The following is a 20,517-nucleotide window of genomic DNA, read 5'->3' on the forward strand; positions in this document are numbered from 1 at the left end:
TGGGGGCTTGCCTCCCTGCGTGCTCTTTCAGTGGCACCAGCAGCAACAGGACATGGAGCTCTTCACTCCTGCTTCCAGGTTTCAGGGCTCGTCCCTTCTCGTGAATGCTGAGGACCATACCCAAACCTGCTGCGGGAGGTCAGTGGCATTCCATATACCCTCACAGTAAGAATGAATAAGCCTGTTAGGGTTGTGGACAGCTGCTTTAATAAAACCAAAGGAGATAAAAACACAACTCTGGCTCTGGTTCCCCTGGCCCCAGTAAGATCTTTGGTAGGTATTTCAATAGAAGAATGCTGCCTTTGTTCGGTATGCATGCTACTGTGGAAATATGCCTTTCCTTCCACTGAAACTGCAGTTTGCTGTATAAAGTTTCAGTGACTTGGTTATAAAAAAATAAGTATTACTATTCTAAATTTTACCCTCGACAGATTATATTCTGGCACGTGTATAATGGAGAACTTTTAAACTTTTTTTAGATCTTCCTGTGCTCTGATTTGGGCTTGATTTATCGTGACAAACTGGAACTATGCAATTACTTCATGAAGAAAATTAGGGTTTTGTTATGATACAATACAGTCATAGCATGACCGACTTCCTCTAAATTTGTATAAAATCTCCTTCTTTTAATTTGGAATTGAATAAGTGCCAGTTTTTAATAAGCAAGCCAATGATATATGCTGCACCTGCTTTGTAGCTGTTTATCATATAGCCTTCAGCTGCTGTGATATGAATAAACCAATCACAGCTTAATTAGGTTTGTCCATATTTGTGCATTTTTGTTCTGATATTCATTTTGCACTAGAGTATAAATACTGTTTATTATCATGGTTATCCAGCCTCACAGCTACAAACTCTAATAACTTCGAACTGGACAAAAGATTGCTTTCAATTTCACAGTATGAAGTGTCAATGAAATATTTACAATATTTACTGTGTTTAATTTTCCATTTATTTATTCTTGAAGATGAGGAGCTTGGCCTTGCATTTGTCAAAACAAAATATGTAAGCTTGCATAAGCTCCTAGGAATTCTGTCCCTGCCATTGCTGGCAATCGTATCACATAATCCTGTTCATAAATTTATTAATCTCTATTTTAAAACTATTTAATTAGTTTTCCCCATACAACTACATTGCGAAGTTTAAAAAATCTCACTCTTTTGGTGACTAGACACTTCCTTAGTCTAGATCTCCCTGTATTCTGGAGTTCTCTGACAACGCAGATGTCAGAAGTAGCAGTCCACTTCCAGGAAATACTCTGTGAGCAGCAAGTCTCATCTGTCACTCCTAACTAATACAGGAGCTATATAGAAACAAATTGTATGGCCACAGACTGATCATTATCAGAAGCTACCTTAGGACTAAAGGATAATTCAGGTGGGAAGGGACCTCAGGAGGTCTGTAGTCCAGCCTCCTGCCCAAGGCACGTTCAATCATGAGGCCACAACAGGTTGCTCAGGGTTTTATCTCATCTGGCCTTGAAAACCCCTGAAGATGGAGATACACAATGTCTCTGGGCAGCTTGTGCCACTGCCTGACTGTCCTTGTGGGGAAACAGCTTTCCTTATAACTGATCTCTTGTTCAACTAATGACCACTGTCTCTCATCCTCCCACCAAGAATCACTAAGAAGACTTCATCTCCATCTTCTGTCACCTCCCAATAGGTACTGCGTGGCTGATCTTGGATTATTGTTTCCCCCTACAAGCCATCTTTTCACCAGGTTGAATAAGCCCTGATCCTTGGCATCCCTGCACAGGGGCAAGTGCTCCAGCCCCCAACCAACTTGGTGATTTCTGCTGGACCAGCTGCTATTTGTTGGTGTCTTTCTTAGACCAGGGGGCTAAAAACTGGATGTGGTATCCACATGCAGTCTAACAAGTGCTGATTAGAGGAGGACAATCACTTGCTTCCGTACACTGGCTCTGCTCCTATCAATGCAGCCCAGGAGGCTGTTGCCCATCATTGCCAGTTTGTGCTGCTGGCTGCTGTGCAGCTCACTGTCCCCAGGTCCTTTCTGCAGAGCTACTCCCCAGCCAGGGATCCCCCAGCCTATGTCACTGCAGGAGCTTCTTCCTTCACAGGTGCAGAACTTGGCATTTGTCCTGTTGAATTACATAAGGTTTCTGTCATCCCGTTCCTCCAGCCTGTCTCAGTCCTTCTGAAAGGCAGCCCTACCCCTCAGTATATTGACTTGTCCCCCCCAGCCTGGTGTCATCTGCAAACTTGATGAGAGCACACTCCTCCACCTCTTCCAGGTCACTGATAAAGCTGTTAAACAGGACAGGTCTCAGGCTGGACCTGTGATACCCCACTTACCGCAAGAATCCAGGTAGGGTCTGACCAGGAGCCATGACCCTCTGAGCCTCGTCATCCAACCAGGCTTTTACTCATCTGGTTGCCTGCCCATCCAGACCATAATGTCACAACCTGGGTACAAAAAAACTGTGGGAGCCTGTGTCAAAAGCCTTCCTAAAATCCATGCAAACAACAACCACCGCTCTTCCCTCAGTCATGTATCAGTCGTTTTACCATGGAAGGCAACTGGGTAGGTCAGGCTGACTGCTTCCAGTCACTGAAATGAGGTCATATGGGGCTGCCAGTGGAAATAAGGTGTTGGGGTCCTGTTGCCTTTGTGTGCTTAACTTTTGCTTTGCACGGCTAAATACAGAAGAAGTGGTCATCAACAAATCTAGAAATATGAAGGGTAGGAAAGAATTGAGCTCTGGAAGTTGGAAATTTACTTCTTATATAAGTTTGAGTGAGGCAAGTGGAGGTGGAAGAACTTGATGCAATACTTTATTTACATAAGTTTGGTCTTTGGGAATGGCTTCAAAATAACACATTTTGAGTAGGAATTTCTCCCACCCAAACCCCAGAGAGCTGGAGAGTTTGTTTGCCTATGCAGCATAGTGTGCAGTGCCAAGACTCTTGTCCTGAGCATTAACGCAGTATTTTCTAAAAGCGAAAATGCAAATTCTGTCATTCAAGCATTAAGTCACGGAGAAGCTTTTCTGCATAAATATAAGGCATGTAAAGGCCCTGTCTGGAGTTTGAGAGGGCATTATGCTTCTTCTGTAAAAAAAAAGCTATTACTTTCCAAGACTTACATGTTAACAAATAAATTTTCACTACATGCTGTAGGGTTTGCTCCCTCCCCAAAATACAAATATATGCCTATGAAAAAAAAATACAATTAAAAACGTTTTGAAATGAGAGTTAGGTAGCTCCTGAGGTGGTTTAACCCCTCTGTTTCCTTTTTCTTGATAGAAAATTCAGAAATCAGTTGCAACTGCAATTTATCTGTCATCCTTGAGTTTGAAATAGTCTATAAAAATATCAAACTGAATGACAAGACAGATAATCTCTACATCAACATAAGCATTAAATCTACATACGTAATGTTTCAGAGAGACAATGGTGAAATTAGATATGTCTTTTTTTAGAAGTGACATTTTAGTGTAATCCCTTAAGCAGACAGGATTTTAAATATATGCTTTCGAGTAAGTATTAAGTGTTTTTATTATTATTATTATTATTTAAATAATGATGGATTAGAGAAAATTAGGAAAATTTTGAAACAGTTTCAAGTTCAGTTTTTTTAGTGGCTGGAAGGATGGTAATTAGGTTAAATATAAATAGGTGGCCTTTTTTCATGTTTCTCACCAAGAAACAGAATGCTCATTGAAATGTATATGGATATTTTAGTTTAATAAAGATGGACTCTGACTTCCATGGACAATTTTACAACCTTTTAGTCTGCTAGAAGTATCTGCTAAGAATATCAGTATGTTAGGGATATTCTATGCTATGCCGAGCATATTAAATTAAGCCATCACAGAGAAAATTATAATCTGAAAGGAACATATGGCACAACTTCATTATACATATCTACATCACCAGGGCCCAGAGCATAGTCGCCTGTTTTTCTGGCTGCCTAAGAGCAAACGACCTATATGCTACTCTGCTTTAAGCATCCTCCATCACACAGGGATATCTTGTGGCCCTCAAATATCTCTTCAACAGGCACTGTGGACCATATTGAGCATCACTAGAAGTATGATCATCTCCAAACATGCCTCAAGCATGATTGACACCTCAGTGGTTATAAATCACTTTGGCTTGTCGGAGTGGGAATGGTAAAGCAATGCTAGAGCACAGAAAAGCTGTCTCTCACCTGGAGCCTAAATGAAATGCAGGTCTATGTTAGCAGGCAGAAAGCTGCTGCCTCACACTATCCGTGGGGATGGGAGGCAAGTTTGCTGTCACCATGTAAAGCAGCTGCTAGCTCCTGTCTGCAGCAAGATTTAGCACTCCAAGGAGTGAGTCTGTGAGTCTGTAACCACTCAGATAACTTTCCGGACATTTTTCCTATAGGACACAAATGGAGGCCACTGTCTGAGTTCCCAAAAGAACACATTAAAGACAAAGAGTGCTCCCATCTTGCATGTCCCCCTCAGAGAGAGTTCCACCTGGAGCAGAAAGAAATGCTCGTGTACAGCTCCTACAGCCTCCTTCATGTGTGAGACCCCTGCACCAAGCCTCAGCTCCAGAGGGTAAAGCTCAGACCAGATGGTAAAGACAATGGCAGCAGCCAAGGTGCTACATGTGCTTTTGAAAACTGCATGCAGCCCTGCTTTGCGTACATGAATGTCTTCATCCCCTTTTCAAACTCCAGGAGCTATAGGTAACTTTTACTCTCTCCACATCAGCCAGCAAAATCAATATTTAAGTACCCTTGATAAATAAAAGTTGTTGGTCTGTGTACACAGTCATGATGCAAAGCACTTTTGCTCCAGCTCTTCGCCCAAAAACTGTTTCATCAAGTAATGGACAGCAGCTTCCTACATAGGACTCCTCTGTGGGTGGTTTTCTACAGATTCCTCTGCCCCCAGCCCAATAATTTTATTCTGTTCCATAAATCTCTTCCAGAAGTGACTGCTTTTCAAAACCTTGGGCTTTTGAAAGCATGGTCGCTGCTAAAGAGAAAGCAAGCAATTCATGTGAATGCTCGTTTTCTGTTAAGGATTCCGGTCACTTCAGTGGGCTTGGACTAAACTCCATGACCCTGATCCAAAAACTATAGAAGCTAATGGCAAATAGTCCACTGGCTTAAGCACAGATTCAATGGGCAAAACGCCATAACTATTCTATATCTGGCTTTGTAATATGTTCTGGTAAACTGTCCATCTTTTTTTCCTATGGAAAAAATACACACACATGCACTCACACACACATTTTATGAGCAAAAAAATCCTTATATCTTTCCTGGTTTTGTACTTATCTAAATGTTCCTTGTCATCTGAGAATTAACTAAAACAAGATCCTACAAATGCAAAATCTATGTGGCACCTAATATTGGTAATTAGTATTTATTTAGGAGTTATGTCTTCAAAGATCAGAAACTTTTAAAAAAATGTTTTGTATTGATTTTGCAGACAAACAAGCTGTTGGATTTAGATAATAAAGCACCTTTTTCATGATGCAAACCAGCTGTGCATCCTTATCTTGCCTATTCCAGAGGAAGAAAATGAAAAGTGGATTAACTAACGTAATGAACGTTTCAAAGGACATAAAGAAAAATCTGTTATATGATGTAAGGCCACGGTTGTTTGCTGATATGACCAGGTTGGGTGGGTCCGAAGGGACTCTTTCTACTGCCAAATGGAAAGGACAAAGAACAGAAAATAGAAATGTACCCATATATTGGGGGGTTTATTGAGGACCCCACTACAGGGTGGTAGTAGATGCGCCACAGCTATGGCTCACTGTGGCCAGTAACTCTCCATATGAAGCATTTGTGTTATTCTTCTCCATGTAATACCTCCAAAAGCATCAGTAAGCTTTCTGTTTGTACAGTACCTAGGACAAATATTTCCCTATCTATCAGTAGGGCCCCTGGGTCCTATCCTAAAGTAAAGTAACTCCACTTCACAGAAAAAGTAAGGGTTAGTAAAGGACTCTCTTTTACTGAATGGTAGTATCTTTTGGTAGGGAAACAGAGAAAGGAAACCTCAGTTAAAACACAATTCAGACAATACATTTGAAAGTATAAAATACTTCTTGCCTGGATCTCAGTGGCCGTATTACAAACTGCAGTGTGAGATATTTGTTTTCAACTAGCTGTCAACATAGCATTTGTTTTCTACACTTCTGGGATTAATACCTAATTACGGTGCACACAAGAATTAAAAAGACTGAGTGCATTCCTACACCTACCTCTCTCTCTTGTTAAAATCAGAACTCGTTTTCACAGAAACTGTTCCACCACAAAGTCCTTCATGTTGACTTGAGCAAGTCTGTGCACCTTCAGCCACCCCAGGAAGTACCTGACCCTGCCTCTTCTCAAAAACCTGCTGTGAGCAGGATATCTGCTGCTGTTCTCCACATCACACTTTCCAGCCCTCTGCTACAACTTGCTGCTGCAGAGCATGGCTGCCATTTCTGGAAGGTTTCAAGCTGTTTTGCACTAGCTGACCTGAGTACCTCCTTTCAGGATAATCCATTACCGAAAGATGCCACAAGTCACTGCAGTAAATTGTTTCATTTCCAAAGTTGTTGTTACATCCTACTCTCTTGCAGACCTTCAACAATGTTAACGTATCAGTAGTTATTACTAATACCTTTTATTTTTTTTCTGGTCCTGGGGGCAACAACACCAGGAGAAGTCACACCGGAGTGACAGACTGGTCTGTGGTAAAATGGAAGAAGTTACCTTTTAGGAGGCAGCAGCCTGTAGAAAATAAAGCCAGCTATGCCCAGATGTGCAGTGACATTTCAAAGAGGAAGCACATTAAATGTTTAGGTCTGTAATGAAATATTAAGTAATCTGCATTTGTCAACACATAGAAGTGGTATTCACCTCTCTCTGAAGAGTGACTGGTTTTGTCACGTACTGGTGAGCAGTTTCACAGCTCTGCAGTCTGTAGGTTGTTATGCCTGTTCATACTGTCAACATCAAGTAATGTGAATTATAAGGCAGGTTTCTGGGCCAGTCTGCCTCTCAAGGGGAATCTGAAAGAGATTTTAGCTAATGGTATCAGGTCACTGAAGCATACCTTTTCAGAAGCTGATTTTGTGTGACCTGTGGCCTGCAATATAGCTATGCTTAACTTGCAGCTATCAAACAAGCAGAGAGACCTAACAGATGACTAGACAGAAGCTGCTTGAAAAATGATGGGGTTCTGCAAATAAGATAAGCTGAAAATAATTTTTAAGCTTTATTGATAACACACCTGAATGAAAATAGTTGATGCTGAAATTCCCAACACTGCCTCAGAAGACTCATATACATAAGCATAAGATAGTTGCTGCTCGGTTTTTCAATAACTTCTCTTCCAAGCAATAGAGCTGGTTTTGTCTCCAGCTTATCCAATATTAGCAGTATTGGGGTCTAGTTAAATGTTTATTAAGCTTCATGCTTCTCCTTTCTTCTCTTCTCCCCTAATTCTACTCCTACAAGACATTGCTTTTCCTGGTGGAAGCCATTGTATTCACTGGTGCAAATATTCTCACTCCATACATGGATATTTCAGCGCTGTATTTTTGAAACAGGCAAATGCTTTTCACAACAGACTCAGCTGTCTAGTTCATATGCAGTTTCCTTTGGGAGCCACAGTAAAACTCCTGTGAATGCAGCACTCAGTGCAGGGTACTTCAGTGGCCTTCATAATTAGGAAACATTGCTGCCTCAGCCTCGTTCAGACAGATGATTTCAACAGTCAGGAAGTAAATGCACTTAGCAGGAAAGCATGCTGTTCCTTTTTCATTGCTGCTAAGACAGCAGGACCATTCAGAGCTGCCTTCAGCACAATTATAAAATGTTCTTAGCTGCTTGGAGCCATTTCAGTCAATTTGAACAGTTATTTCCTTTCATAGCAATGTAGAGTGAAGGTGCTGACAGTCCTTAAATGCATTGCTCAAGATATACAGCAAGTCACAACCCAGCTTCTGGGGCAGGTGGTTTTAAGCTGCCCCGTGTAATAGGTAGCTCAGATATTGCTCCCAGTACACCTTGTGATGATGCTTTAACCAGCTGCAATACCGTGGATGGGGAGAGGTCTCAGGAACAGTGGTAAATTAGAGATATTTTTCTCCTTTACATCATGGACTTCAGGAGGGCCCAAGTCCCTGGCACCTGATGACTATAGACCATTGAACCACAGCACGTATGAGATAAGCAGATAAAAAGAGGTGGTTGAGAACTTTTCTGCACATGTTGGACAGCATTTCTGAGAGTGCCAGCAGCAAAGATGCTAAGGCAGTAGACTTGGACCCTGACTGCCACCCTGAGTACCTGCTGATCTCCAGGACACACCAAAAAGAGGTTATCCTTCAAGTAAGTAGGTAACATTTTCCATATCAGGACTATTTTTTCCAGTCTCCTTACTTCTAGCTTTGCACCTCTTTACCCCTAAGCAATCTCCTTACTAATTCAGTTGAATCCACACCAGTATCTACAGCCACCTGTGTTTTCTTAATGGGTTAAAAAAGGAAGAAGAAACACATCTATGTCATTCAGTATATTCCATAAAGTTAGGCTTATTTGAATAAAAAAGGTTCCCAAAAAAAAATCAACTGAGGCTGACAAATGTCCTGAAGATCCTTTTAGTGCCTAAGAGGAGTGCATTGTGGAAACTGTTTACTGTCTCCTGAGTAATGGAGTCTGCGATAAGCAATTTGTTTTGTAGGAAAACAATGTCACCTAAAGTAGCTGAAGGATATTGTAATGACTTTCCCACATTGTCAGTGTTTCATTGTATTTCTTGGCTTCTTATTAGTACACTGCTGTATTGAAAATTAATACAAGGGAAACAGAAAATGGCTGCAAACATGTTCAACATGCTACTGCATTTCAAGGATGTAGCTGTTGACTTTACCAATATTAAAACCAGAATCCTGTAGAAACCTATGCTTTTTGCACAGAATATGAGAGCTGGCTTTAGGATGATGGGACCCATTGCATTATTATTCCTTAGGTCTGAGGATGTTTGTTTTCTGGGACCTGACAGAACTTGAGGTTTCTTAAGGAGGCTTTGGATTACGGGCACAGCATAGGCTCCCTCTTGTGAGACATGCCTAATGAAAAAAAGTCAAAGAATTCTGAACTGTCATCTGATCTCAGTTGAGGACTAAACCTCTGAAAATCTTCATAATGCTGGAAGACTCCATAGCTTTGTTTGATTTGTGGATCAACTGCCTGTGGAGAAGTGGCATCTAAAAATAGCAGAACATGATGAAGGGACACACTGGGGAGCTTTAGCAATGGAGGAGCAACCTGAGGGAGGCAAGAAGAAAATTGGACTGCCTTCCCCAGTGTTACTGCTGGTGACAAAGTACCCACTTATTCTTAGCATCCTACAGTTCAGCATAACGACAACGTTTTTGCTCTCAATGTGAAAGGGCTGAACTTAAAGGGAAGCAACCAGATTTCTCGTAATAATATATCTTATATACTCAGCTATGCTAAATTAAAGGCACTAAGTGAACAGTACCAAGACATCTCTGAACAGTAACTCATAGTCTTGGGCATGTGCCCTCCGAGAGGTGAGACAAACTGGCCTGGACAAAGCACTGTTCAGACGTGTATTTCTTGTTTGACATTGCAAGAGGACCAGAACATGCAAATTGAAAGTAAATCTGTGAGCATGGGCTGATAACAACCCACAGCTGTGTCAGGATCTACACAGCACTACAAGCACAGCCAAGGCAGCATGCACAATCCTGAGCTCTTACATGGCTACTGCTAGAGAGACAGGCTGATTTGGGGCTGGTTTTCTCAGGGTAGACAGGTATGCCCAGCGGGTGCTGTCCCCAACTTGAGCAGAACGCCAGCCTCTCATGCCGTGAGGAAAGCTTCACTACAGTGTGTGTTATCAGAGCTGCGCAGCCTCTGCCCTGCCCTCTTCCAGGGCACAGGACTCTGGTGGGTTTGGTGCAGATGGGTGCTGGGGATTGGTGTCCAGCTCATGTCTTTCTTTCCGTCTCACTTAGCCCAGGCAGTCCATGCTGAAAGCAGCTTTGCTGAGGCTCTAGGAATGCCCTATGCTATTAAACAGAGAACAGAGGATGTGCAGCAAGGCCACCTACTTTGCAGTCATTGCTGAGCAACTTTTAGCATCGCTACACTGTGGGACTGTGCAAAAGCCACCCCACAAGGGAGGCAAAGGAACCCACTGAATATATGTCTGTGTATACATCTGCTAGAAAACCAGAAGTCATTAATGGAGCTTGAGCATCTTTCCTGGTGCTCATGTCAGCATATACAGTATTCTTCCAGTGGCAGGACTCAATGGACTTTGCAAAGGTGGTAAATGGTTTTCCCAACTTGAGAAATATGGAAAATGAGATGCACATTCATGCAGTCTTGCTGAGAGCTGCCTGTGAAAGCCAAAGGCAGAACCAGGCCTATCAGCCAAGTTTTCCTCTCAGATCATTGCCCTTCCCATGAAGCATCGCTGCCTTCTGGTAGGGACTCCTTCACCTGCATCTTCCAGGTTTTATGAATGTGCCTTAGCCAACAGCTTCCAAAGTTTTCCTTCTATAATAATGCTACTCTTGAGCAAGGAAATTTCCTTCCAGGTGATGTCTGACTTGACACCAGTTCTCTGCCTGGATGTGGTTGCTATGACAGCTGCTCCCAGTTCAGCGAATACTTGTCCTGCCAATCCTTCGCAAACACAACTCTTGCATATCTTGTATTCCCTGGGAAATCAAAATACGCTTCTGTTTTTAGTCTTTTAATCTTCTCATGTCTGTCTCTGCTTTTGTTTGGAATCAGTGATGTTAAAACAGCCTTGTGCTGCCAACAACAGGTTTTCAGAAAAAATATCCCCACCTCATTCTATGACAGATTTGGAGTGCTGTATTGCTTGGGATGCTGAGAAGAGAGACTGGGGAATCTACTTTTATGGCTTGCTTTTGAAATAAAAACTCTTTCACATAAAAATCAGCAAGTCAACACTACTTGGCAAATAAATGCAGCTTAAGTGCTCTTAACTGGAAGTAGTTACAGTAAACCTTCCTCCTAAAAAATCTGCTGGGTAACTTTCTGATGATGTGAGCTGGGGTGCTGGATGGGCTGGCAGAGTGCACACGTGTGCAGGAGTGTGCACTCAGAGGTGTTGAGAAAAGTCATTTTAGCAAATGTTATAGCCTACAGGGATATATATTCTTTCACTGTACCCTGTTGCCATTTTGAAGCACACAAACACACATAACACTCACATAGGCATTATCTTTCTGTTAAAATTCTTGTCAGATCTGGTCCTCACACCTCCACTCTGTTAAATGAATTAAACTCAGATTCCCCTTGCCCCCTGACTTACCTACATTGATTTGCATGTCAATACCTTTCCTTCCCTCAGTCAGTTTGTTCTACCCTTTTCTTTATTTGCTCTCCACAGTAATTTTGACTGAGTTCCTTGCCCTCAACTCACAGCAAGGGGAGGAAACTGATGCAAGGTAGTTGCAGGGGAGCAGGGAGTCCATCCTGGTGACTCTGGTGTCTGTTTGCTTTCATTACCATTCCCATTTCTCTGGGCAAAGCCACGCTGGACAAAGCTGATTGTCTCCTTGGATGCTTTGGATGCCCACCAGGGTACAATGGACACTGCTCCACTCATCTTCCTTCCCAGGTCCCTGGTTTTGGATATGTGACTCAGGTACCTTCCTTGCTCATTTATATTTTGCTCATCCCTGAACTCTCATGGCTCCCCCAGTTCTGTAACTCCCCCCTCCCTGTTCTCAACAGAGGTTAGCTTTCAGGGTAGACCTCAGCCTATCTTTATCAAGGAAGTCAGATGAGATAATGGTCATTCACCATTCTAGATGTCTAGAAATAGATATTCACCCATTTCTATACCCTCAGAATCAGTAAGACAAAACTATCCTCTTTAAATCAACAGCTTTGCCCTGCAAGCAACCAGAGTCAGCTGTGCAAAGATTATTCTGCCTAACTGCTGGCAACCTGGGTGGATGTTCTAAGTCTTGGAAAAAACAAGTCTCTCCCATGACTCTCTCATTTTTGGACTCTGACTTCCTCATTGTATCATGGTGAGCAGAGCTCCTCTTAGGAAGAAGCTTCCCAGTGCCAAGGAGGAGAGGGATGGCTGCCCGCCACAGCTCCCAGCAAGTTCTGCGAGCAACACGCAGCTACTGCTCCATTGAGTCTGGTCCCTGTGAGCAGCGAGTGTCTGCACACTGCTGCATCGGCTCGGGGCACGGCTTCAGAGCATGCATGTGTGTGGAGAAGCCGCTGCTGTTGTTCTACAGTTTCAATTGAATTTTCTCAACTTCCTGGTTGACTGCCAAAGACCATGAGGCTTAATTTCCCACCTTTGAGTTTCTCTCCCCCCTCCGGATCTTCCCATCTGCTGCATTTCATCTTGCCCAGGTAAAGCTATGCTTGCCAGCCTTCCCCTTCCAAAAATACCGCAGTGTTTGTTTTGGTTCCTCCAGATTGTGCTGGATCTGACTCCATGTACTCTGACTACTGACTCATGGTCCCACTGGTCACCTCTATCTGATTCCAAAGTTTTCATTATCTTCTGCTCTTTGCGGCACTGCACAGACGCTTTTGCCTCGTAATACTTAGCAATCTGTTAATGTGGCCACTGTAGAGATCCGCTTTTATATTTAGTAACATCACTCATCAGTGCAGGATTTTTTCAGTAAAGGAAGTCTGAAAAAAAGATTGTCAGCTGTTCCTATGTTTTTTTTCTATGCATAGACCACAGAGTAAAATATTCTACTGAGGTTTCATAAGCAAGCAAACTGAACTATATGATTTTTTTTCACTTTGATTTTGCATATATTTTCCAGACCCTCAGGTTAAAAAATATCTGGACACATATTCTGATATGTTATTTGCTGAGTGCTTTTAAATGAGCATTTAAATGACTATTGTGCACAGTGGAACTGAGAACTTGAACGCAGGACAGAGTGGAATTAGCTTTATCCTGAGGCCCTCTTGCAGGGTGTAAAAGAAAGCCAAGACTCATTGTAGCTTTACAGCAAAGTAAACTGAGTTGTCTTCCTGGGAGTTCTTACACCTGTAAAAGGCAAAGGTAGCTGATAGGACTTTAGTGGATCAGCTGTATCTGATTAGCTTAAAATAGAGACACTTTGACAAGCCTCATGTTGTGGTTGCAACCCAGTGACAATCCACTTCAGGGCAAGTACAGCTCCAGCCTCTTCTTTCTGTTGGTGGGCAGCAGGGACCAAGACTGCTGAGCCCAGCAGCTGGAGCGGATGGGCTGACAACTCACTCCACATGCATAGCACCCGTGGGAACCTTGCAGTCCCCTTATCTGTTTCCCACCAGAGGATCAAAGCCCTTCGAACAAAACAAAAGCCCTAGATTAAACCCCCTTCCCTTGGAAGGTCGCCAGCACCCATTCTACTCCCCATTCCTCTTTTACCTTCAGGTTGGCCTTTTTGCGTGTGTTCGTTGTTGAGCCCCTCCCTCCCAGCCCTGCATGCAGCTGGTGAGGCTTAGCAGCCACCTGGGCCAAACCTGACCCACTGTTTCCCCTGCCTGCTCCACAGCCCCCGCAACATGTCCACCTCCCAGTGCTGACTTGGCTCCCTCTGCGTGAGGCAGGATGGTTGCCACGTGCTCTCACCATCCTGCCCTCCTGCCTCTCACTGGGTACCCACCTATCAACTGTATCTAAACACACATTGAACATGACAGGCGCCAAAGCTTTTGGTAATTGCACCCGAAGGCTATGAAATTTTCTGACAGCAAATCACCCTGCCAAACGCAGGCTGCAACATTTCTCCCTGCCGAAGCATGTCAGGCAGCGCAGTCGGCATTTGTGCCCTTTGGATCCGACAGCACTGTGTCAGCCCAGGAGGAGGAAAGCTGTTTTATGAAGACGTCTGCTGCCTTTTCAGCTGCCAGCAAATACAAGGATTGGGATTCTTCGCCCTTCCCTCCATCCACTGTCAGCCCATGTTTTTGCTCAGAATTCACTGCAATTCAGGTGTCACTGGCAACTATTTCCCATGTCTGGTCTAGCCAGGTTTCAAACAGAGCAAAACTTTATTGTTGGATGTTATAGACTTGTTTATGTTCACATGCGAGAAAAAGGGAGAGTAAAGACAGGTCCATGGCGTTCTGGCTCCTGGTGACTGGCTGCCGAGTGAAGACAAGTCTTTCTAATCAACCCTCAGCTGATATGTTTAATTAACTCCATTTCATCATTGCTGATTATGTTTCTTTGCCTCTGGGTCTGGGAAGGATCAGAGCCAACATATCATCTTTGTGAAGAGTGAATGCTATGCCTGTAGTGTGACCCAGATTGCCTGTTATGGATTTGTAGGTATTTTCTTGAATATTTTCTGTGCTGCTGGTTGGGGTGAGTGCTCCCAGGTCAGCAGATTTTCATCATCAGACTGGATCTCCTGGTATTCCTTCCCTGTCAGAAACTATCTGGACATCCAGGTGGGAAAGATATGGGAAGAGGACCGGTATGGAGAGGAGAACAGAGAGGTGATCTGAGGACCTGGAAAGAATTTGGGGATGCAGCTATGAACAGAGAGGTTTTGGTGTCTGCTCTGGGGATAGTATCCGAGGGACTGAAAAATGAAATGCCTTTAACAATGGCTGGAGCAGGGACTGTCATGCTTCAAGGCTTTGTTTTTTCTGAGGACACAGGCAGTATTTCAGACAATGGCAGCATTGCCAGGGCCTCATGGTGAAACCAGAAGGATGTGACAGTGATGTCTGTCAAACGTTTCCAATATACCAGCTGGACACTGGGCTGTGCTCTAAATATTTTTTTCTGCATTTGTCAGGAAACATATCTCTGTCCCCAGCTTCAACATGAATTTGCTGAAGCTGCGTGAGGAGCACTTTGGTAAAATATTATTATGGACAATTCCTGTAGTTTCTCCATTTTTTGGTTCCTTTCTGTCTCTGGTCACCCAAGAAAGCAGTCACAGCTCCTTTTGTGATCGTGCATGGGCTTGTGCTCAGAGAGGACCATGTGCTTACTACCATGCTTTGGAGTCAGGTGGGCCCAGGTTTGTGTGGTGAAGGCAGGGCATATCCTGCCTCTGTGCGCAGCTCTGCATCTGCAAGTGGGATTCACCTCCAGGACGGGCTGGTCTCCAGCCTTGCCAAGTCATCAAGGGTATGAGTCTGTCTCAGGGTTTTCTGTCACCCTTTTGATGCACGTAGAGGGGAGGGAATTCTGGGTGAAAGAGGTAACTGTAGAAAGTGCCATGGAAGCCTCTGGAGCAGCTTGGAGATGAAACAGACACAGATTTCCTTCGGAGGCTAAAGAGAGCTAAACCAACACCACAGATATTTGGATTCATGGCAGTAGGTAGCCCAGGGATTCTGGACTTCAAAGAGATGGGCAGGCTGGCAAAGTCTCTGCAGTTTTAATTTTTCCTCACTTTGTTTGCGTGGTTAGCGATTAATCTCCTTATTATAGCTTTTCCACCCAGGAACTAGAAATATTATTCACCTGCTTCAGAGGAGTGTTCATGAGGATAAAGAGGGATTTGGGGCTCATATATGATCTAGGTGTAAGGGGTTTTATCTGACCTAAGGCTGAGTGATACACAAAATAAAACTGGTCTTACATGCTCCCATTTGAAATATTGGTATCAGAGTCATGATATTTTGGAACCAAGTTTGATTTTTCCCTCCTTGTTTTTCTTGCCATGGAGTCTGAGGGGCTGTAACACTGCCATGGCCCTGGCCACCCCCTAAGCAAAAGGAGTTTCGTTGTTCCGTAGCGTTCCACCAAAGAATGCAATACACTCAGTGCATGGACATCAAAGGTTTGGCAGCAAGGTAAGAGCCAAGTGGTTTGCTTCAGTTTGTTTGCTTTTCTTTGGTCTGGTCTGACTTTCATACAGAAGAAATAAATTTGTGGAAGAAGTTCTCCATCTTAAAGTTTTTGGTGAATAACTAGCACTGAAGTGGCTGCCTGCACTGCAGTATCTGGGAGCACCTTTCCCTCCGTGTAGCTGTCCAAGCTGTGTCTTGACCCTATACTGTGGCAAGGACAGACACATTCCTCCCTTTCCCCTGCTCCAATGCATTATAACTACCACACCAAATGAACTCACACACATCCTTCAAACAGGAGCCACAGCACACGCTGAACGTTTGCCGATACAGACTGAGACAGCAGGACTCAGGTGTGTGTGGCAGCATGTTGAAAGACATATCTTGAAAAAAGGGAATTTCACAGCCAATACAAAAAGAGTTAAGCCCTTGAGAAGACCCTATTCTCACTGAAACCCCAGGCACTAATATTTTGGTTTAGGCAGGCAGAGAAGATTTCTGTTTTTCCACCCTAGGACAAGTGTACACTAAACATAGCCTTTTTAATGACTGGAAAAACTTGGGAAGAAAGTGTTGCCTGACAAGCTGTCCCACATGGCCACAGTGCAGCCACAGAGCTGTGAAATGGGAGCAAGAGGCTTACTTACATTTTATTCCTGGGAACTCTTCCATAATCCTTTGAGAAAACACTCACTGTGAAAAGCACCGCCCCCCCCCCCCCCCCCCCCCAAACTCCAATGTATTGCGGTAACAGTAATCTATTATGTATATTTTATGTGTCACTTATACAAATTACAGTGAAACTTCAGTCCTGACCGTGGTTTAAAATAGACACAGGAATGACAATGCAGCAGTAACAGCAATAAAAACAGCAGCAATGATAATAATGAATTAATAAAAAGAATATATCCATTAAGGTTCCTCCTCTCTACAAGTACTTGATAATAAAAAGGTATTTTTAGCATGCAAATTATTTGATATAATATTGTCTTTATTATTTATGGGTTCAGAAATATCAGTAAGGCTTGCAGAGACTCACAGTATTTTAAGACACAGAAAAATCACATTTTCTTCCCAGCCATCAGATTGCTTTTATATGAAAAGAGGTAGTTAGATTTGTGTTTTTCATTTTGTTGAAGATTCTGTACATTAACACCTCATCCTGAAGAGGAGAACATCTCTTTTTAATAATGGAGTGTATTAGAGGTCTCTTAGGAGGAAATTCTTGGCACAGAAGTTTCACTGGCAATGTAAGCAACCTATGGAAGTACATATCCCTGTTGTGGTGACTATAGCTAGGACTCTCCTTTTTCTGGACATGTTGAATCTCCTGGAGAGTTGTGCCTAACTGATCAATGCTCAAAACAAAACACTGAATCTTGTTTATCCAAGTTCTTTGGCCAGTACTGCTAAAAAACTTTTACAAATTATTTGATGTGCAAGGTGTTCTTCCTGTATCACCTCTAAAACAGCAGCTGTTTTTCTTCTGCCTTTCCTCAGTGAAGCCTTTAGAAAAATATTATTCAGTTTACACCAGGCCCTTTTCTTCTCTGCTTTCTGACTGAAAAGGCAGGCAAATCCTCATGGGACAAGTGGCAGCATTCTGTGAATAGTCATGAGCAAACACCCTCCTAATCCAAGCAACTGGACTTGAAAATTGCAACGTCTCTGCCACTCCTCCCAAATGTTATCACCTTTTTCATGCTCACAGGCCACATATGGAAAGAGATGCGCAAGGATGGTTTCCTGCATCCCTCCAAACATAAATATTCCATAAATTTCTCTCAAGGTTTACTCACTTTTTCCAGTTACCAGAAGTGTTTTAGAATAATTTGTGATTTGAACTAAAATAAGAACAAAGAATACCATTTCTACCCAAAGATGTAAAAAATTGGAGTCATCACTGACTGCATATGTACATTTCCTTTTCCTCTGGTTCTTTTGTAAAATTAGCCAGGTTGTTATTAGCTCAGTGAAGATATCCTAGTGCTTTGAAATCACTGCTAAATGTTTTAAAGATCTTTCCTCCCGTTGAAAGAACTGACATGTTTGAATTGGCACTGAGCAAAGATGGATGGGTTCATTAGGAAGAGCCAACAAGTACTTGGATGGGGGAGGTCAGGTTAAAAAGAGTGGATGCCTTCACTTAGGGGCAGTAGTCTAAAACTTGGCAATCCAATACTGGTGACAAAGTAAAGCTCTAAAACGAGAGCACATATTAGGCGTAGAGACAGCCACAATAATGTGGTTGCCATGGCATGTAGAGCAAACATGTACTGGTGGCACGTCTGAGGCCCCCCATCTTTTGTTGCTTGATGTGTGCTTTCCTATAGAAAAAGCACAATAGAAAGACTTGGTTTAAATATCAGACTTGATTAATAACCTCTTTGCTCTGCAAAACTATTGTTAGCTACATGCACTAACTAATCTTTGTTACATGTTATTTTTATTTTGTTATTATTTATATTTAACATAACGAATTTATTATGTTAACTAATCTTTTAATGCTGCAGAAGAATGTGATCTTCCTAACTAAGGCTGCGGTTAGGTAAACTGAGTAAGCAATGCATAAGTGAGAGGCAATATCAGCATTGAAGCTGGTTCTAGAAATCACAAGCTTTTGATTCATACAGTCAGATTCATGTGCCTCACAGTAAGATTCGTGTCACTTAACTCTAAGTGTCTGAGTTATAGATATTTAGTCCTGTGCTAATTTTCTGTTATGTCAGTGATGAGAAATAGGGTCTTCAAGGGCTTGATCCTAATTTAGGTCCTTACCTTAGGCTAACATAATCCTGATCTACGCTCCTTGGGAGCGCATGTTTCTAAAAAAGATTGATGGTGTTTATCAGATTAACCCCGTACCTGGCCACAGCCCCTCACCTGCACACATGAAAAAAAACCTAGGCCAGGCCATGTCCCCAGGCCCTGGCATGTGGTTGCCCCTACCCTTTTTCATCAGGCTGCTTGGCATCGTTTTGGTTTGTGCCAGCCTGCAATTTCCTGGGCTTTACCCAGGCACAGTTCTGGGACTGTCATGGGCAAGGGGATATTGTCACTGGGAGGACTGAAATGGAGACAAGAGAGGCTTACTGAAGCAAAGAGAGTGTACCTGCATGGACACGGGCCTGCCAGGCCACTTGGACTCAGGCCCTATGTATACTTCTGGCCAGTTTCACTTACGGGGCTAGAACTGGCTTTTTATGGGCTTAGATTTCTTGAAAGCACAGATAAAATTGTAGCAGCCTTCCATCTGATTAGGTCTAATACGCTGAACTCTGCTTCCCCGTGTCTTTCAGACCATGCCACATGCTTCTCCAAGAAAAATTGTGATCCATCATTCTTTCCTTAACTCCCCACCACCCAAGTGATATAGAGCCCAGATGCTGCGAGGTGGCATCCCATGGCTCTGCTGAGTGTTTATGTCACACAGATGCAGCATCACAGTGGATCTGACCATTGGCCTCCCTTGGTCAGTCTCCAGCTCTGCCTTTGACATGGCAAAAATTGGTGCCTTCAGCAGATGACATTAAATCCTTGAAAGAGGCAAATGGGCACTGGCTGTCTCCATAAATCTCATTTGTACTTGTCTCTCAAGATCAGCCATCAGCTTCAGTTCTGAAGGGTGATACTTAATGCACCTTACAAATGCTGCAGTTCTGTTAATTTGGGCTGTTCTGGCTGTTCCCGCTCTTCAAGTATGCTGGATCTTCACAGGAGTCCCGGCCTCAGTAAATTCCCAGGGCAGTCTTTTTATAGATGTGCAAAGAAGCACATTTGAATTTCTCACCTGTTATTTTCCTTGACTGCTTGTCCTTGCATCATGAAGCAGTAGGAACAGAAGCTCTGGCACTGTGTTATTTATTATATTATACCTCTTCTATCCAGTGCTGGGACATCATCTTGGGGTCAACAAGAGCTTCAAACCATGATCTACTGCTGCCTTTTGCACTGCCAGTTTGTAGGCCTTCTGTGCTTCATGATCAGCTCAACCAAATTCCCACATCTAAATCATTAACTGTAGCTTCTTGGATGACTTCTAGAATCAGTTTTAAAATGTATGCAATGCCTACTACTTTCCAGTCCTCTGGAAAAGTGACTGTTGTTTGTGGCAAACACAGTCAGCTCTCAGCTACTTCATGCACGAACATATGTAGAAGGCGCCTAAAGGGTAAATGACCTGGACCTGGTGGTGTAGGGAACGTGAGTATTGAGTTTATTCCAGCACCTCTTCTTCTGTCGTTTCCTTCTTTGGGAGTACCTCATTGTGGCTATCACAGAGGAAACCCAAGGAACTACTCACTGTTCTGGGGGGTAAAATTGAGACAGAGAACCATCCTGATGCTCATCAACCTCCTCCTTTTAATTAGTTACTCCTTCCTAGCCACTAGACTGAAAGATTCTGCATGGACTTCTTGCTTCACTTATACTTAATCCATCTCCTATTGATGTTTACTCTTACAAGGTGTTTGTTCTTTGAATACCATCTTGGATCTCACACTCTAATTTATGCTTCTGTTTGCTGGCTTTACTGGGATTAGATTTGCGCATTTTCAAGGATTTTTGTTGGGCTTCTGTTGCAGCTACAACCCTCATGTGGAAAGCACTTTGAGCCTCCAGTATGAAAAGTGTTGAAGTGTGGTATGTAAATATTTCAATTAAATAATCTGCCGAAGGTTTGGTGTTACAAGAACATGCTCCCCTAAACAT

The sequence above is a fragment of the Phalacrocorax carbo genome, chromosome 1 (assembly GCF_963921805.1).
Source record: "Phalacrocorax carbo chromosome 1, bPhaCar2.1, whole genome shotgun sequence".
NCBI classification, from domain to species: Eukaryota; Metazoa; Chordata; class Aves; order Suliformes; family Phalacrocoracidae; genus Phalacrocorax; species Phalacrocorax carbo.